This window comes from Bombina bombina, chromosome 5 (genome assembly GCF_027579735.1).
Source record: "Bombina bombina isolate aBomBom1 chromosome 5, aBomBom1.pri, whole genome shotgun sequence".
NCBI classification, from domain to species: domain Eukaryota; kingdom Metazoa; phylum Chordata; class Amphibia; order Anura; family Bombinatoridae; genus Bombina; species Bombina bombina.
The window spans coordinates 446,283,209-446,300,531 of NC_069503.1; the positions used below are offsets into that span (position 1 = coordinate 446,283,209).

At 36.6% G+C, this 17,323-nt stretch overlaps 1 protein-coding gene and 1 pseudogene across 1 annotated transcript in view; one reads left to right on the plus strand and one right to left on the minus strand.

Moving 5' to 3' along the window:
- Positions 1-17,323, minus strand: part of VWC2 (von Willebrand factor C domain containing 2) — a 789,648-nt gene that overhangs the window by 547,521 nt on the left and 224,804 nt on the right. The window lies entirely within an intron of this gene.
- Positions 10,013-10,505, plus strand: LOC128660460 (small ubiquitin-related modifier 3-like; annotated as a pseudogene).

Here is a 17,323-nt window from a genome sequence, read left to right on the forward strand (position 1 = left end):
TGTACTCACGTTTTTGTCCTGAGAGTTAAATATTCTCTAATTAGCTTTTTGGTACCGTTTTAATAAAACCGTTGAAAAGGGCAATAAATGTGTAGAGTGATAACAGCCATTTGTGGTTAAAAAGATACTTATTTGAATATCCTGTGGCTTTGGTTGACAACAAATGTGAAAAAGTTGTACAACAGAGGTGTAAAGTTGTTTTCGTCTCTAGCGGTTTCTTTTGTTTAAGTTACAAAGTCTTTAGGGAGGGTGATACAATGTATACCTCCTACTGATGTGCTAAGGTTCTTAGCCGTTGTCCTGATGTTCGTTGGCTAGCTGAAATGATGCTTAAAAGTTCCTCGAGGTTTGCAGGAGTTCCAGTGTATGTATCCGTTGGTCTCTGAGACTGTATACCCTATTGATTTTGCTGGTGAGTGTTCAGGGTTTGCAGGAGTCTCTAAGAGGCTTGGAGCGGTAATAGGTTGCTCTGGCTGTAGTCCGATATACAAATTCGGAGTCAAGTGGATTTTGAAGACAGGGACATAATATCTGTCTGTAGGAGTCTCCAGTTGTGTGTTGCGTCTGAAGCGCTTAGGAATTCCAAGCGCTAATAGTAGTGAGTTCCGTTGAAAGCAAGAAGGTAAAATTCCCACAGTGTGGGCATATAGTGTGAAAGAGGGTGCACACTCAGGAGGGCAGATCTACGCGTTTCGGCGGATGCCTTTATCAAGATGCCTCTGAGAGTGTTTGCGGTCTTATTTAAAAAGGGGTGAGTGTGTCCTGATTGGTTGATTAGAAGTTCTTTGTTATCCAATCACTGCACAGAGTTTTGAGCAATACATTATATTACATTTTAGGCTTGTCAAAGATTTGTTAGTAAAAACATCAAGTTGAAAGAATTTTTTAGTTTAAACACTTTATAAAATATAACTAGTGATTAAATTTAATGAATGATCTGAAGAAATGTTTGGTTGTGTGTGCGCCCTCCATAAAATATTAGTGAATAACAATTTTGCTTAGGAAATAAAAAGTTAAGATTTATGTGATAACTTGGTTTAAAAGAAGAACATTTTTTATTTATTTTTTATTTTTTATTTATTTTTTATTTCATGTGGTGGATATTGCCATTATGGCATTCAGTAAAATGTTTGTATAGATTTGTGTTAATTGATTTATGTTCGATATGATGAAGGTGCTCTCTTATGCGGTCTCTGAGCATACGGCTAGTTTGGCCAAAGTATTGATGGAAGCTGGGGACAATTTGTTTATTAGCAGTGTCTGGAGGGGAAACAAAGATTTTTCTCTATACCTTTTGAGCACAACCCTGTGAGTCTGTTGGGGGCAACATTGTTAGGAGTGGCATTGAACTGTTTTGCATTATATCCCTCTAAGACTCGGGTTGTCGCTGTCCTCAATTCATATATCCATATTATTTGGTACACATAGTTTCAAGTGGCCAAGTGTTACTAGCAAAGATGGCAACAGGGTTATTTTCTTTGAAATCTATCTCTGATTTGGACTCAGAAAGATTAACATTGGAGGATACGTTTGTTAAACAAACTGAACTGCTTTCTATTAGTGATGTGTTTTTGGCTATGGAGCGCACCTTAATTAAAGAGTACAGAATATGGTGGGACCAGAGAGCATTGGAGAAATACTTGACTTTGGACTTGATCCCTAGGGGGTTAAGAATGCGTAAATTCCCCACCTTCCAGGTTGAAGACCCTGAGTTTATGCAAGAATGGAACAATATATTGAGTGATTGCTCATGCAATTGATTATTAAGTTTAAGCAATGTCAGTTGATTAAAATCAGGGAAGAGTTGAATCATATACAGACACAATTGAATGAGTACTTGGAGCATCCTAAATATAAGGATTTTGATAAATTATTGAGTGAAACAATTGTCAAGTTTAGGGGTGAGATTGATAACTTTAAACTTAAGAAATTTGTAAGAGACAATAATGACTACACCAATAATAAAGTTTATACTTGGCACAGTAGGTCTGGCTCCAGAACAAACAGACATAGGGCTAGAAAGAATAAAAGTACCATAAAGGGGGTAACTGGAGGGGAAGGTAAAAAAGTGACCTTTTCAGATAAGGACAGCACAGATGAGGATAATGACTGTAGGTCTGATGATTATGGTGCAGGTGACTCTAGTGGATACTCAGGCGATGAAGTGCAAATTATGGTACCTAAGGGTGTTCTAAAGAAGGTAGATACAGCACAAAGCTCAAATTTGAGAACGCCAGGGGGTACAAGTAGGGTCCCAAGCACCAGGAAGAGTCAAAACAATGCAGATATAAGACAGCAGGAATTCCTCAGTGACAGTGAGAGTGATGTTAGACCACCGGCATTTGTACCCCAGACAGCAGAGACTAGTCAGGAACAGGTTTTTCGGCTAAGCCCAAAAACAATAGAAGGAGGCGGAAACATAGGTCAAGGAGAGAAAGGGAAAGCCAGGGCACAACCAAGAAGAAATGCACGCAACAAATACAAAATATGACTGTCATTAATTTATCTGATGTTGTACTTACTGACCCACAGATTGAAGTGCTTAGTTTGGGTTTAGGGTTTGTTCCCACCAATAAATTTGACTTATTTGAAACCATTGTTGACATAAACCGATTAGTGAGAGATTTGACCCTCAAAAAGTTTTTCTGGGGGTCTGCCGATCAAGAGGGAGAATTAGAGAGTGAAAGTAATGTTAACACACAGGATACTGTTGAAGCTCCACCCAATATCTCTGATATTATAGACTTCAGAGAAGGTGTTGATTTTTTGACCCTACATGAGCTGGGTACTTTAAGCTCCCAGCCTGATTTAGCAGTTAAGAAAACTCATGCAGGGTTTAAACCTCGATCAATTTTCTATCCCACCAGAACCAGAGGACCCTTTATTGAAGCTTTTCACCGCAGGGTAGAGGAGGATTTGGTCAAGCTTTCAGAACAGAACCATAGGGCTATATATAATCTGAATCGAACCCAGAAGTTGGCATTGGAACAACTTGGGAAGCAGGATGACATTGTCATCAAGCAAGTGGATAAGGGGGGCTCAATAGTGGTGATGGGGAGAGAAAAATATGTTGAAGAAGCTTTGAGACAGTTGACAGACACCCAGGTTTACCAGGAACTAAGCTTTAATCCCACTGAGCGATTTGGGATTGAGCTGAGACATCTTTTGGATGATGGGCTGATGAGGGGAATCATTGACCATGAGACTTTTGAGTATTTGATGGTATCAAAGCCAGTTATACCGATCTTCCATCACCTCCCCAAGGTCCATAAGACCTTGGTGGGGGTGAAGGGCAGACCAATTGTCTCAGGTATAGGGTCACTCTTTGAGAAACTCTCAGGTTGGATTGAGTCCCTTCTACAGCCTGTTGTACATCTTTTACCATCCTATTTAAAGGACACTACACATCTCATTAGGGCTATGGAAAGCATTAAATGGGAGGAGAACTTTACATGGTTAACGGTGGATGTGGTGGGCCTCTATTCAGCCATTCCTCATGAATATGGCATTGAGGCCGTTGGGTATATGCTGAGACATTTTAGTAATTATCATGAGGAATTGATTAAATTTGTGATAGAGGCCCTCACATTCCTTTTGACACATAATTACTTCCGCTTTTAACGCACTTTTTATCTCCAGAGACGTGGGACAGCGATGGGGGCAAAATTTGCCCCATCATACGCCAACCTTTTTATGGGTTGGTGGGAGCTGTCCCACGTCTTTGGGGTTAATAACCCATTTAGAGATAAGATCAGATCATATAAACGCTTTATAGATGATCTCCTTTTCATCTGGGTAGGCGAGGCTGTTGAAGTGCAGGATTTTTTGACCTATCTTAATTCCAATAGAGTGGGTTTGGAATTCACTGCCCAAGTAGGGACAAATACGATACCTTATTTGGATGTAGAACTTAGGGGGAATATCGCCAGTGGTGAAGTTTCTACTTCCCTATATCGTAAACCGATCACATCTAACTCCTTACTCCATGCTAGGAGTAACCATCCCCGTCACACGGGGTTTGGGGTGGCCAAGGGACAGTTCATGAGAATAAGGCGGAATTGTTCCTTGGAGGAGGATTTTGTGAAAGAAAGTGAAACACTCAAGAGTCTTCTGGCTGAGAGAGGCTATTCACAGAAAACCATTAATAGAGCTCATCTGGAAGTAACTAGAATGGATAGGGGTGAGATATTGAGGGGTAATACCAGACAAAGGAGGAGTTATGACTCAAGTAGACCTACCCTGGTTACTACCTATAGCCCACAATTTAAGGAAATTACTGACATAGTAAGTAAACATCTGCCTATTTTAACAGCGGAGGATAGTTTGAAGGACTATGTGTCCAAGGGCTGTAACTTTGTATCTAAAAGAGCATGCACAATTGGCAACCTGGTGGCACCAAGTGTACCAAGGGAGAAAGATAGGGTTAAAAGTAGTTGGCTCAGTGTGAAAGGGCACTTTAAATGCCATTTCACAAAATGCATAGCTTGCCAACATAGCAGGGTTACATCCACCTTTCAGTCTGCAACAACAAATCGGGTGTTCAATTTGGCTAATTGCACAAATTGTAGAACCTCCTTTGTGGTATATTTGGTAGATTGCACTCAATGCAATGGGCAGTACATAGGATGTACCACTAGGGAGGTTCGCTCCAGAATCAGAGAGCATCTAAATGACATTTCCCACGATAAAGACAGCTCGGGCCTCTCACAACACTTCATTTCTGTACATGGGGGTGATGTAACTACACTCTCATGGCAGGTAATAGAAAGTGTACATAACCCCCCAAGAGGGGGCGATAGGGCAGCAAGGTTGATGCTGCGTGAAGCTTTTTGGATCTTCAAAATGACGTCAAGAAGACCAAATGGCTACAATATAGAGGGGGATGTGATAAATTTTTGGAGGAAGTAGAAGTTCAGTGATTTTAATTAACCTCCTAAAGTTCCCTACTTTAACTAGTTTTGAAGAATTTAGTCACTACTAACATGTATGCACTGGTTGAGGGAAGGATAACCTAAAATCTAGTAACTTCAAATAGATGAATGTGATAGGACTGACACTAGTGTAGTTAACTGGAAATTGTTGCCATAAAACCAATTAAGGTACTGGATATTAGTGCGATTATATACTTATAAATCATTAAAAATGTTAATAGTGTATAAATGTATTATAAAGTGTACATGTTTACATGTTTCATTTTTTTAAACTTAAAAGGAGTGTATTTGCAATGTTAATTTCCAAAATATAGCAGCTGTTAATTAAACTGGAAGGGGTTAACTTTATCTTTCTGAAGAACCAATAGGGATAGCTGTTCAGGCTTAAGAGGCAGGAAGTAGGGGTAGCTGGTCATGTTCATGATTAAGGAATTGACCGAAACATGTAGGACAGACTGGTTCCTGAAAATGTGCTGTCTATTCTTTTTCTTTTAAAACCCTGTTGCCTTTTATGGATACTTTGCACTGTATGGAGATAATGAAGAATTAAAAGTTTATGCTTTTAAGGATCGCAATGTATCTTTTTCTGTTTTGTTTGTCAAAGTATTGATGACCACATGAACATTGTATGCAATAAATGACATTTTTATCTGAACATCGTATGATTTCTTTGATGTTAATATATTGATTGTTATTAGTTGATTTTATGGTTTTGATCTTGCTACTATGTTTGCAAGACTTACAGGATATACAAGGAAAAAAACCTTCAACTTTTTCTTTGTTGAGATCAATTGTGTTGGAGTTATGAGTTTCTTTCTTTTTAAATTCACTAGGTGATAATATGTTTTTCAGATTTTTTGCTTTCTTAAAAATTATGTCTGGATTATTTTTCAATCTATGACCCAAAATTTGGTCCTGTTTTATATAGTGCCAGTGTTTGTTTAAAATCTTTTCAATTTCATGATGTTGTGAGTTGAATTGTGTTATGAATGGTATAAATAAAGGATCATTTGTTTTTGGGTTGTTTTTGGGTTAAGCTTCCTGATTCTGGTAAATTGATTTTTGGGGATGTTTGTTTTCCATTTATTTAGGTGACAACTCTTGTTATGTATGTAGTTATTGGCATCAGTTTTTTTAAAAAAGCTTTTAGTTGTGATCATCATATTTTTAATTTCTATTTCTAAGTCCAAAAAGTGAATGGAGTGTGTACTGAATTCATGAGTGAAATTCAGGCCTAACATGTTGTTATTTAAGTCTTCTAGAAATAGTTCTAAAAGTTCAGGTTCGCCTTTCCAAACTATAAATAGGTCATCTATATAGCGGTAATAGAGCACAAGGTTCGCCCCCCATGGGCTAGAGTTGATGTAGTTATGTTCAAAATAACCCATAAATAAGTTAGCATAACTGGGGGCGAACCTTGTGCCCATAGCAGTCCCTTTTTGTTGTAGATAAATCTCTTCGTTAAATAAAAATGAGTTATTATATAATATGAAATGAATACAATCGATTAGGAATTTATTTTGTTCTTTATTTAAATTTGAATCCTTGTCTAAAAAGATTTTTATTGCTTTTAGCCCTTTTTGATGATCAATGTTTGTATATAGGGAATTAATATCACATGTTACTAGAAGGAAGTTTTCTTCCCAAGATAGATCTTTTAAAATGTTGAGTAATTGGGTAGAATCTTTTAGATAGGAGGGTAACTGGGATACATATGTCTGTAAAAAGAAATCAACATATTGAGAGAGATTAGATGTGAGAGATCCTATACCGGATATAATAGGTCGTCCGGGAGGTTTAGTTAAGTTTTTATGGATTTTGGGAAGTATATAAAAAGTAGGAGAAATTGGGTTAATAATGTTTAAGAAATCAAATTCATTTTTTGTAAGTACTCCTGAAGTTAATGCTTTTGTGAGAAGGTCTTGTAATTTTTTTGTTTGATTTTTTATGGGATTGGACATCAGTTTTTTTATATGTTGTTTGGTCATGTAAAAGTCTGTATGATTCCTCTAAATAAAAAGATGTGTCCATAAGGACTATTCCTCCGCCCTTGTCAGCTTGCTTTATAGTGATATCTTTATTATTTTTTAGATCTTTTATTATTTTTAGTTCCCTTTGAGTCATATTCCACTCTATGTATCTATTTTGATCTAGTTTGTCTATATCCTGTTTGACCATTTTCTCAAAAAGCTTTATATCTTCGCTTTTTTTCATTTGTGGGATAGAACGTCGAGGTAGCTTTTAGATTTGTGTGTTTGAATTTTTGTTCATTTTCTTTGAGGGTTTTGTTCTCAAGAGGGTTTTTAATGAAATATCTTTTTAAAGTAAGTTTACGTATGTATTGGTTTATGTTTATGAGGGTTTCAAACTTATTTAATTTGCATGAAGGTTCAAAAGATAAACCTTTATTTAAAACTGATTCTTGAAGAGGATTTAGTTGGTATTGACTTATATTGAATATTCCGGTATTTTTTATTTCTGTCTTTTTGGGGTTTTGTCTAAGTTTTCTTCCGTTCCTCCTACCTCTAATCCTCTTTTGTTTCTTAAGGTTCTTTTTGGGAGGATGTGGTGTGTGTTGTTTTTTGATGTTCCTTCCCCCAAAGGGGCCTGTTCTAAAAAAACTTTCTGTTGTTGTGTGATATGAGGTGCAGGGGACCTTGTGTCTTGTTCTAAGGGTTGATATCTGTTTCTGGTTTGTATTCTCCAATCCGAGTTGGAGTCATTTTGGTTTCTTTTATGATTGTTGTAATAAGTATTTATATTTTTGTGCGTATAGCGATCAGATTGACCATAATTATGTCTATAAGAATATTGATTATCTGGTCTACTATTCCATTCTTGGTTACCCCATCTATGTTCATAGTTATCTCTTTGGTGTGAGTTATAATTGTTTCTGTTATAGTGGGAATTGTTTTGGTATTCTCTATGCGAGTAATTTCTCCTTGGGGTATAACCCCAATCTGTGTTAGAATCGTTATTTGGCAGGTCATAATTATTGTGTGAATAATGGTTTGAAAAAGAATTTTTGGGTGTTCTGGTGTCATATCTATTTTGACTGAGGAAATTTTCCTCTGTTCTCAATTGTGTGTGGTATTGGTTGTCAGGATAGTTAGTATATGGTCTTCTGTATGTACATGAATGATTTTGCTGCTTATTTGATCCATCTACATTTCGTGTGTCTGATGGAGTATAGTTCATTTGGTTCCTAAATGTTGTGTGATTTGAAGAAGGAGGTATGCTCTGTATAGTATTTGTATGATTGGATTTACCAAATAAATGTGATCTGTCTAATTTTGGAATTGGAGAGGGGACCATATCAACTGTATTTTCGTTAGTAGAATCAATTTCAATAGGAGTTTCTGTATCTAAAGTTTCGGAATAATCTTCTAAATCTCTATTATATTTAGATGATTTAGTGGCGAGAATATTTTCTTTAAAAGTGTAAATATTGTTAAAGATTTCCTTTTGATTGTTTAGAAACTCAGTATTGTTTTCATAGATTTTTAAAATGTTTTTTTGTTGGTCTATTTCTTTTTTGGTCTCACTTAATGTGATGTTTCTGGATTTAATTATTATTTTCATAAGTGTTAAAGAAGCATTTTCAAGAGTCTCAAACCATTCATTTGATAATTCATTGTTTAAGGTGTGCCCGAATTGATCTTACCAAAAGACCTACCTACATACTTCCAGCTATATTTAAGCACCTGAGGGGGTAACACTTCTATAGAAGAAATTCCCTGGGACAGAGCTCATAGAGCACTCCACCCTAGGCCACCGGACTCAGCGCCACCAAGGGATATCATAATTAAGTTAAAAAACTACAGAGACAAGGAAGAACTTCTAGGACTCTCTAGAAAACATCAACCAATATGATAAACGACTGATATGCAAGGATGCATCAGATGTTCAACACTTCTGTGATTCCCTGGGCCTAGCACCTCCGGATATACCAGTTTTGGTTGCACCTGCAGCTCCAGAACCAGCAAGCTCACAATCCCAAAAATCTAGACAAAAATGGTAAAAACCTCCTATCAAACACAACAGCAGATCCTCTCCTACACAAAACTAGATCATTCCAAGTCTCCCAGGGCAAAACCATAGCTAAGAAGATTCTTCAACTCTGCAGTACTATTACCCTGGATAAAAAAAAATGGACAAATGTTCAACATCCCCTTTCTCACCTATTTCCTCTCCTAAGGCAGAGAATACCTTAAATTGAAACCAATACTTCTTAACCGTAAGTACTATAACACTATTTAAACCCAAATGTAAAGTAGAGTGCGCAGAGTAAACCACCAAACTCCTCACAAATCTATGTGTCCCTCACAATAGGCAAAGATAGAAGATTAACCAGGAAAAATAGAGGAGCGCTAGAGCTAAAGGTGTATCTAAAAAACATGCATAGAAGAATGAATAAAAGAAATGGCTCTGCCAAATTTATTTAAATTAAAATGTAGGTATGCCTGATAACCATGAGTTAATAACAAGGTAATTCCTATAAAATAACAAGGTAATTCCTATAAAATCGGACGTCTCTGATATAAATAAAAAACTAAAACATCATAAAAACTTTGTTGCCACCATAGACAGAGTATATATGGAAAATATACAAAATGCGCATATAAATGCAAACAATGTATAAATCGTCACAGTCCCCAAGTTTAAAAGTCATTAACCACAGAGGCTTAGGGTATTCAGGATGACCGAGTGTTTGTTACCTTACTGTCCGGACACTATTACAGCCCCGATAACTTGTAGGTCTCTACACCTCCGTAGGAGCACACACGTGACTACTGTTTCAACGTTGCAGTCCTATTGGTCAGGATCGTTCCTTCAGACGGTGAAGTTTTCTCAGCTGATTTCAAAGTGTAGAATGCGTATCCGCTCGTTAGTGCAAATTGCACGCAGGATACCTGTGATCTGGTAAAAAGGAAATCTTAGCAGAATGTTCAATTTCGCCAAATGCAATACAGATTTTCCCAACGATCTCCAGCAAAAGTTTTGCAGTCAGTGGTGCCGTTTAGTATACCTCAGGCAATTCTGGGTAGAAAAAAGAGCGGCAGAGAAACAGAGACTTAATAATGTCTGAGGAAAAACCATAGGAAACTGTGAAGACTGAAAATGACCACATCAATCTTAAAGTGACAGGACAAGATGGTTCTGTGGTTCAGTTTAAAATAAAGAGACACACTCCTCTCAGCAAATTAATGAAAGCATACTGTGACAGACAGGGTTTTTCAATGCGGCAAATAAGATTTAGGTTTGATGGACAACCAATCAATGAAACAAACACCCCTGCACAGCTGGAAATGGAAGATGAAGATACTATTGATGTATTTCAACAACAGACAGGTGGTGTGTGCTGAAAAAGAAGAAAATAAAGGTGCTCTTTTTGTGACATGGGCATAGACCAAATCCATACATTTCACTTTCCAATTCTGTCCTTGGATTTGCTAATGCATAATATCAAATGTACATGCTGACCACATAACACTTCTGAAAATGTTACCAGACTCTCCCAAAAGTTTTTCATCTAACATACAGGGTTTTCATTTCCATGTGTCAGAATTTGTGTTGAGGGCCAATCTGAAGAATTCTTTTCAGTTTAAGACAGAATCTCCTGGCTTTTCATGCTGTTTTTTTTTTTTTTTGCCTGTGGTATACTAAACGACACAACTGACCGCAAAACTTTTGCTGGAGATCGTTGGGAAAATCTGTATTGCATTTGGCGAAATAGAACATTCTGCTAAGATTTCCTTTTTACCAAATCACAGGTATCTTGCGTGCAATTTGCACTAAAGAGCGGTTACACATTCTACACTTTGAAATCAGCTGAGAAAACTTCGCCGCCTGAAGGAACGGTCCTGACCAATAGGACTGCAACGTTGAAACAGCGCCCACATCTGTGACATCAGTAGTCACGTGTGTGCTCCTATGGAGGTGTAGAGACCTACAAGTTATCGGGGCTGCAATAGTGTCCGGACAGTAAGGTAACAAACACCCGGTCACCCCGAATACCCTAATCCTCTGTGGTTAATGACTTTTAAACTTGGGGACTGTGACGATTTATACATTGTTTGCATTTATATGCACATTTTGTATATTTTCCATATATACTCTCTCTATGGTGGCAACAAAGTTTTTTTGATGTTTTAGTTTTTTATTTATATCAGAGACGTCCGATTCTATAGGAATTACCTTGTTATTTTATAGGAATTACCTTGTTTTTAACTCATGGTTATCAGGCATACCTACATTTTAATTTAAATAAATTTGGCAGAGCCATTTCTTTTATTCATTCGTCTATGCATGTTTTTTAGATACACCTTTAGCTCTAGCGCTCCTCTATTTTTCCTACTATAACGCTATGTCCATACAGGACACCACCTCTTATACAACAAGAGGCACATACATTATTTACAACCTAGGCCTATAAACAGGGTAAATAACTTATTTTACATAGAATTTTACTGACTTTCCAAGACCTTATTATAAATGTCATAGCTACCAAAGATGAAACAAGGGAATAGTGTGTACCATGTTTTCTTTATTTCTAACACTTTTTATGGTTAGACCATAAAACTTATTAAAGCGGCCATTTACCCACTTAGTTGCAATTCAGACCTAGAGATGTGGCGGGAGAAATTGAGTGTCAACCTGCCATGTCACTACTGGAGCATTCAGCCAGATTCTGAAGTTACTGTTAGAAATTTGTTATTTTCTATCTTATATAGTTTTTTCTACTTGTTATGTTTCAATGTTTATTCTATATGCAATGTACTGACATATGTCTATTATACACATCTTGGAGTTTTAGTTCATGGAATCTAGCAGTCACAATATCACTATTATAACACAAAATGTTAAGGGTTTTTACTCCCCCAGCAAAAGGTCTAAAGCAATTTCCAATTTAACTAAGAGGGGAACCGACATTCTTCTCCTTCAGGAGACACATTTTAAACGATCCTAAATATTTTGGCAAACATTTCACACAAATTTACGATAGCGCAGCTACAAATAAAGGCTGTGTGGTTAGTATTTTCATTAAGAAAAATATTGCATTTAAATTACTACAATTGGCAAGAGACACTGAGGGCAGATTCTTGGGAATAACAGGATTGTTATATGGTAGACACATTACAATAATAAATATCTAGGCTCCCAACACACATCATACAACCTTCTTCAACTCCCTGTTTCAGAGATCTCTTGATATCTCCAAAGGATAGAGGAAAAAGCCCAGGCGCCAACTATACGAAGGCAAGGTAAATGTGTCTACTGTTAAATAATTTATTACATCCAGAAAGGTGTACACAGTGCAATAAAATACACAGTAAAATAAAAAGCACAGTACAATAAAAACACAGTACAATAAAAAACAGTACAATAAAAAACAATTGAACCAATTTTCATGGATCCATGATGGTTTTACAATAAAAACAAGATTACACAGATAAATACAAAGATAAAATCAAGAGCATGTGGGAAAAATAGAGCCTTCTAAAATTACTCAAGATAATGTATGAACCTTCTAATAAAAGTGTGCTACTCCTGGTGTGGAGGAATAAAGAAGAGATAACTAAAGCAAGTGATCTCCAAGGTGTAAAAGAACTATGCTGATCCTAAAGGTATATGTGCTTTGTAGATCCAAGTGTGTGTAAGACAAGGTCAGATTATGTCAATAAAAATGTATATCAGAAAATATCAATAAAAAATAATAAATACAGATATCAATAAATTACAAATAGAACTCGTGAAGAATTGTCTTATGGAAAAAATAGCCGGTGAAAAAAGTGCCGGTGAAAAAAGTGCTAAAGTCAAATGCAACTGGAGACAAAAAACTCCTTTTAAAAAACTGTGGAAATAAAGTCAAATCCAAATCAGGTGAGTTCAAATAGACAAATCCAATTGTGATGAACAAAATCAATCCGATTAGAAAAATACAAATAAAAAATTCAATCCAAGAAAAATACTATAAATTCCAAAGTATATGTCTAAACAGACACCCCTGAGAAAAAAGTGATCTGTGCAAAAAAACTGCAATCAAATATAAATAGCTGCAATCGAATGTAGGTCTGAAAGTGTGATCAGATTTTAATCCCCTTGATGGTGGATGCCCCACCATAAGTTAATAGTAGAGAATTACGAATATATTTCCTCCTAAAAAAAGATAACAAATATAGTGTAGATGGTACAGTATAATGTCACAATTAGAATAAGGCTTACCAGTGTCTACGCGTTTCGGCCCGTGTCAGGCCTTTCTCAAGACTGGTTTTTAATTTGTGAATAGGTGCCTTATATAGGGTGTTTGACCCTTAATTGGAGATTGATTCACTTCCGGTATTTCGTTAGTGCCATGTAGTGGCTTATTGTCTAATTTGCTGTTTCACATTTCTTTAACAAGAACCCTTTAGTGTTAACATGATTCATCTTATTTATTTTAATATTTGAGTGTTAACTCCGAGGTTAAGTACACAGTATATTTACCTTCCTCGCGTATGACGTGTCGTCACTTCCGGTTAGAGCCGATTTACATATAAAGTAATTAATTTGATATGCGGGTTCTAAGTCTACTGCGGACACTTACTGCTAACAGAACGGATGATAAAAATGAGATAATTGGAGTGAAGGAAGCAGATTTTTTATCTTTTTCTCCTTTCTGTACTCCGTATTTGGCTGGCTCTGATTGGTCGTGACATCACGGAGGTGGACGGCTTTGATTGGGCAATGAGAGGCCATGTGTATATACACTTACGTCTATGTGAGGGTGTTGTCTGTGAACTCCCTGTTGATTGGAGCAAAGGTGGTGTTTACATAACAGGTGAAAAGGTGTCTCTAACAGTTGGGAGGACCGGGGGAAACTCGATCATCTCCTATGTTATCATATGTGGTATTATAAATAATAATTACCTATTCTATTTGGCAATAAAGAAAAAATGTTTGGTTTTTACACAAGTATATTACTGTATTTTTATTTTTATTTTCGTATATATTGTGTTCCTGCTGCTACATTGGGTATTTATATATCCGGGCTTCTAATCCTTGCCGATTGATTATCAACCTTTAGCATTCCCTTAAATGTATTAGTACATCATATCTATGACCAGTTCAAAGTCAAATATGATATTGGACTAAGGGACAGAACTGAGATTGCGGAATTATATTCAAATGCGCTGATATACTTCCCAGTATATATGGCACCCTTACATCTAGTTTTGCCTATATGTGCGGTATCTAAGTCTTATGAGTCCCCTCAATACTTATATCTTCGGGGCCAGCATTAGGTGCTGCTGGATATAGGTGACTCTCTCATAGAGTCACAAAGCTCCAGAGCTAATGGTCCTTATATTCTTGATGATAGATCTTATCTTTGACCATCGTACTATTCGTCTGTGTTTGAAAGGTGTTAGAATGTAACCTTGTAACACCTAAAATCACTTTTGGGAATATACTCTGATAGAATATTGGATATCCTCGGTCAAGGTACCTGACAGGGATAAGACCATATGTCTTATTATGGCCTATGAGAGGTTTTCAATATGAGAGATTTTCAATATACATAATATGTATTAAATTCTTGGTCCAACACTAGTTGTTTAAAATGTTGGGAACATGAATGGTGAGTGGATATATCGTATACTCTTTTAGGAAGGGTATTGTCTTCTATAGAACAATGGATAAAAACAGCAGATAAAAATGTCTTCTGTAGACTAGTCGATAAAAATAGCGAATAAAAATATCAGATAAAAATATCAGATAAAATTATAACAGAACAACATATTAGCCTTGAAATTGTTGTGGAACAATGTTTTAAGAGGATATATTTAGATGAGATGATGTAGTTTTCTAATTACTGTCATCCATAATGATCAAGAGGTAGTAGGAATAATTATGGATGTATAAGATCCGTTGGATCTTTATTTTAAAATTTTTAAAATTGTAAATATAAAAAATATAATAAAAATGAATAAAAATAGAACTAATGACCTTATGGATCAGGTAAGGACAATAATTCTAAAAGCCCCTTGTTTTAAATAGAAAAAGGAAACATTTGAGCCAAGTCTCTTATTTCTTTAGAACAGCGATTGACTTGTTGGTCTAAGTCATGTTGAATAGATGAGACAAATCTTCTCTATTGTTCAGGCCTTTGGGGTAAAGACAGTCTAAGGTAAAGATCCATCTGGATTCAGCAGACAGCAACTTTTTCTCATAGTTGCCGCCCCTCCATTCTTTTTTCACTTTCTTTATCCCCATATATGTAAGGTCTTTGGTATTTCCCTTATGTACTGTAGAGAAATGTCTGTACAGAGCAGTATCCATACTTAGTTTTTCTATTAATAGCAGATGTTCCCGGATCCTGTCTCTTAGAGGTCTTGACGTTTGCCCGATATATTGTAAACCACAGGTGCATTGTAGCAGATATATGGTTCCTTTATCTTGGCACCTTATAATTTAATGAATTTTATAATTTTCTTTTGTATGAAAACACATGAAATTTGTCGATTTTTTCCCGTTTTTACAGGCTTTACAGGATGGACATGGGAAGAAACCCGTAATTTTCTTCCCAAATACGTCTCTAATGTCCGGGTTTCTCTTCTTTTGGATACTCGGTGCTATGTAACTTCTCAGATTTTTTGCTTTCCTATAGATAAACCGTGGTTTGTCTGGAAGCTTTTCTCCAATCACATTGTCTTCTTTTAACAAGGCCCACTGTTTCCTGAAAATGTTTTCTATGATATTTCTATTGGCACTGAAGTTTGTGATCATTGGGACATTGAGAGTCCCACCTATTTCTTCCATCTGTGTTGTCCTTTTCCTGTATTTTGTGAGAGCTGATCTTTCCATACTCGCCACTTCTTCTTTCTTCTGATTTAGCATCATCTCGTTATATCCTCTATCCAGGAACTTATTTTTTATGAATTCAGACTGTTCTTCCCATTTCTCCTGTGTGGAGCAATTTTTCCTCATCCGCATCAGCTGCCCCTGTTGTTTACCTTGTTGTTTACCTTGCCTTCGTATAGTTGGCGCCTGGGCTTTTTCCTCTATCCATTGCAATTTTAGGTGCCTGCTAGACGCACCTCTCCTGGGCTACAGGTACATAGTAGGCGCTTATAGTACCCCCATTCTTAGTTCTGTCTAAATCTAGCAGCTATAAGCAGCCACTCCACCAGAGCACTGACTCTCGTTACTCTAGTACAACAACACTATGACATCCTTATCTTCTCTTAGACAAGAAATTTGTATAGAGGTGAATACAAACACTACACGCAATTATGCTGTGTTAGATGAAGATGAGCCTATAGATATTATATCTATCTTCAGGGATTTAGAAAAATTACTTATATCGGAAGTCAAGTTTAAGGCAGAAATTTCCTTTCTTAAAAAATGTCTGGAATTGGACATCATACCGAAAGGTCTTATGACACATAAGGAATGTGCATTCCCACTGTCAGAGATTATCTCTGACAAATGGAAGAATGTACTTATTGAAACATCAAGACAACTAATGAGACTAATCATAGAGTATAGGGAATCATTGGCGGCTGAGATGGACCGCAAAATTAAAGAAAATGAGGAGATTCTATTAAACCTAGAGAGCATAGGGCAGGAATCTGAAAACCTCACTGAAAGAAGAGAGGGCCTTATTAGAAAAGTGAAAAAGACTAGGGAAGATGTCATTAATAAGAAAACTAAAAAACTTATGAGAGAATTAGAACATAAAGAAATAAAGGAGGTGAGTGAGGTTGATTCAGACCATAAAGACATCCAAGACACAAACACTATGAATGGTGTTGAAAACCCTTCCATCATTAAAACAGACACTAAGATAAATTATCATAACAGTAGATATGATCTTGAGTATAGGACTCACCTAAATAGATCCGATAACTATAACAATGGAATACACTATTCCAATGGAGACTATGAAGATAGACAATATCGGCATAGAGGCAATTACACACGACCTCAATACCATAATAAAATCCATTGGAATAGGCAGAAATATTCTTACAATAACAGATATACAGGACAACATAATAGTCAGAATTGGGAACATGATGATGGTAGACCTAGACCTGGGGAACACCCTCATACAAACAGAAGAAGACAGTTTGGATACAACATGAGACACCAAGGTCAACAATGGACACCTACCCACAGATCAGAATGGAGGGATCATCCCTATCCTCAAAGGGGACAAGAATACAGAAGAGGTTACTACCAAGAACGACGAGAGGATCATAGATATGATCATGACCGAGTTGGGAATGATCATTATTACAACAACTATCAAGAAGAAAATGAGAGATGGATCGGAGACAGAGACAGAGAGGTCCCTAGGACTCCAGCGTGGAAGAGCAGAGAGAGATTCTACAGAGAGGAATGTCCAG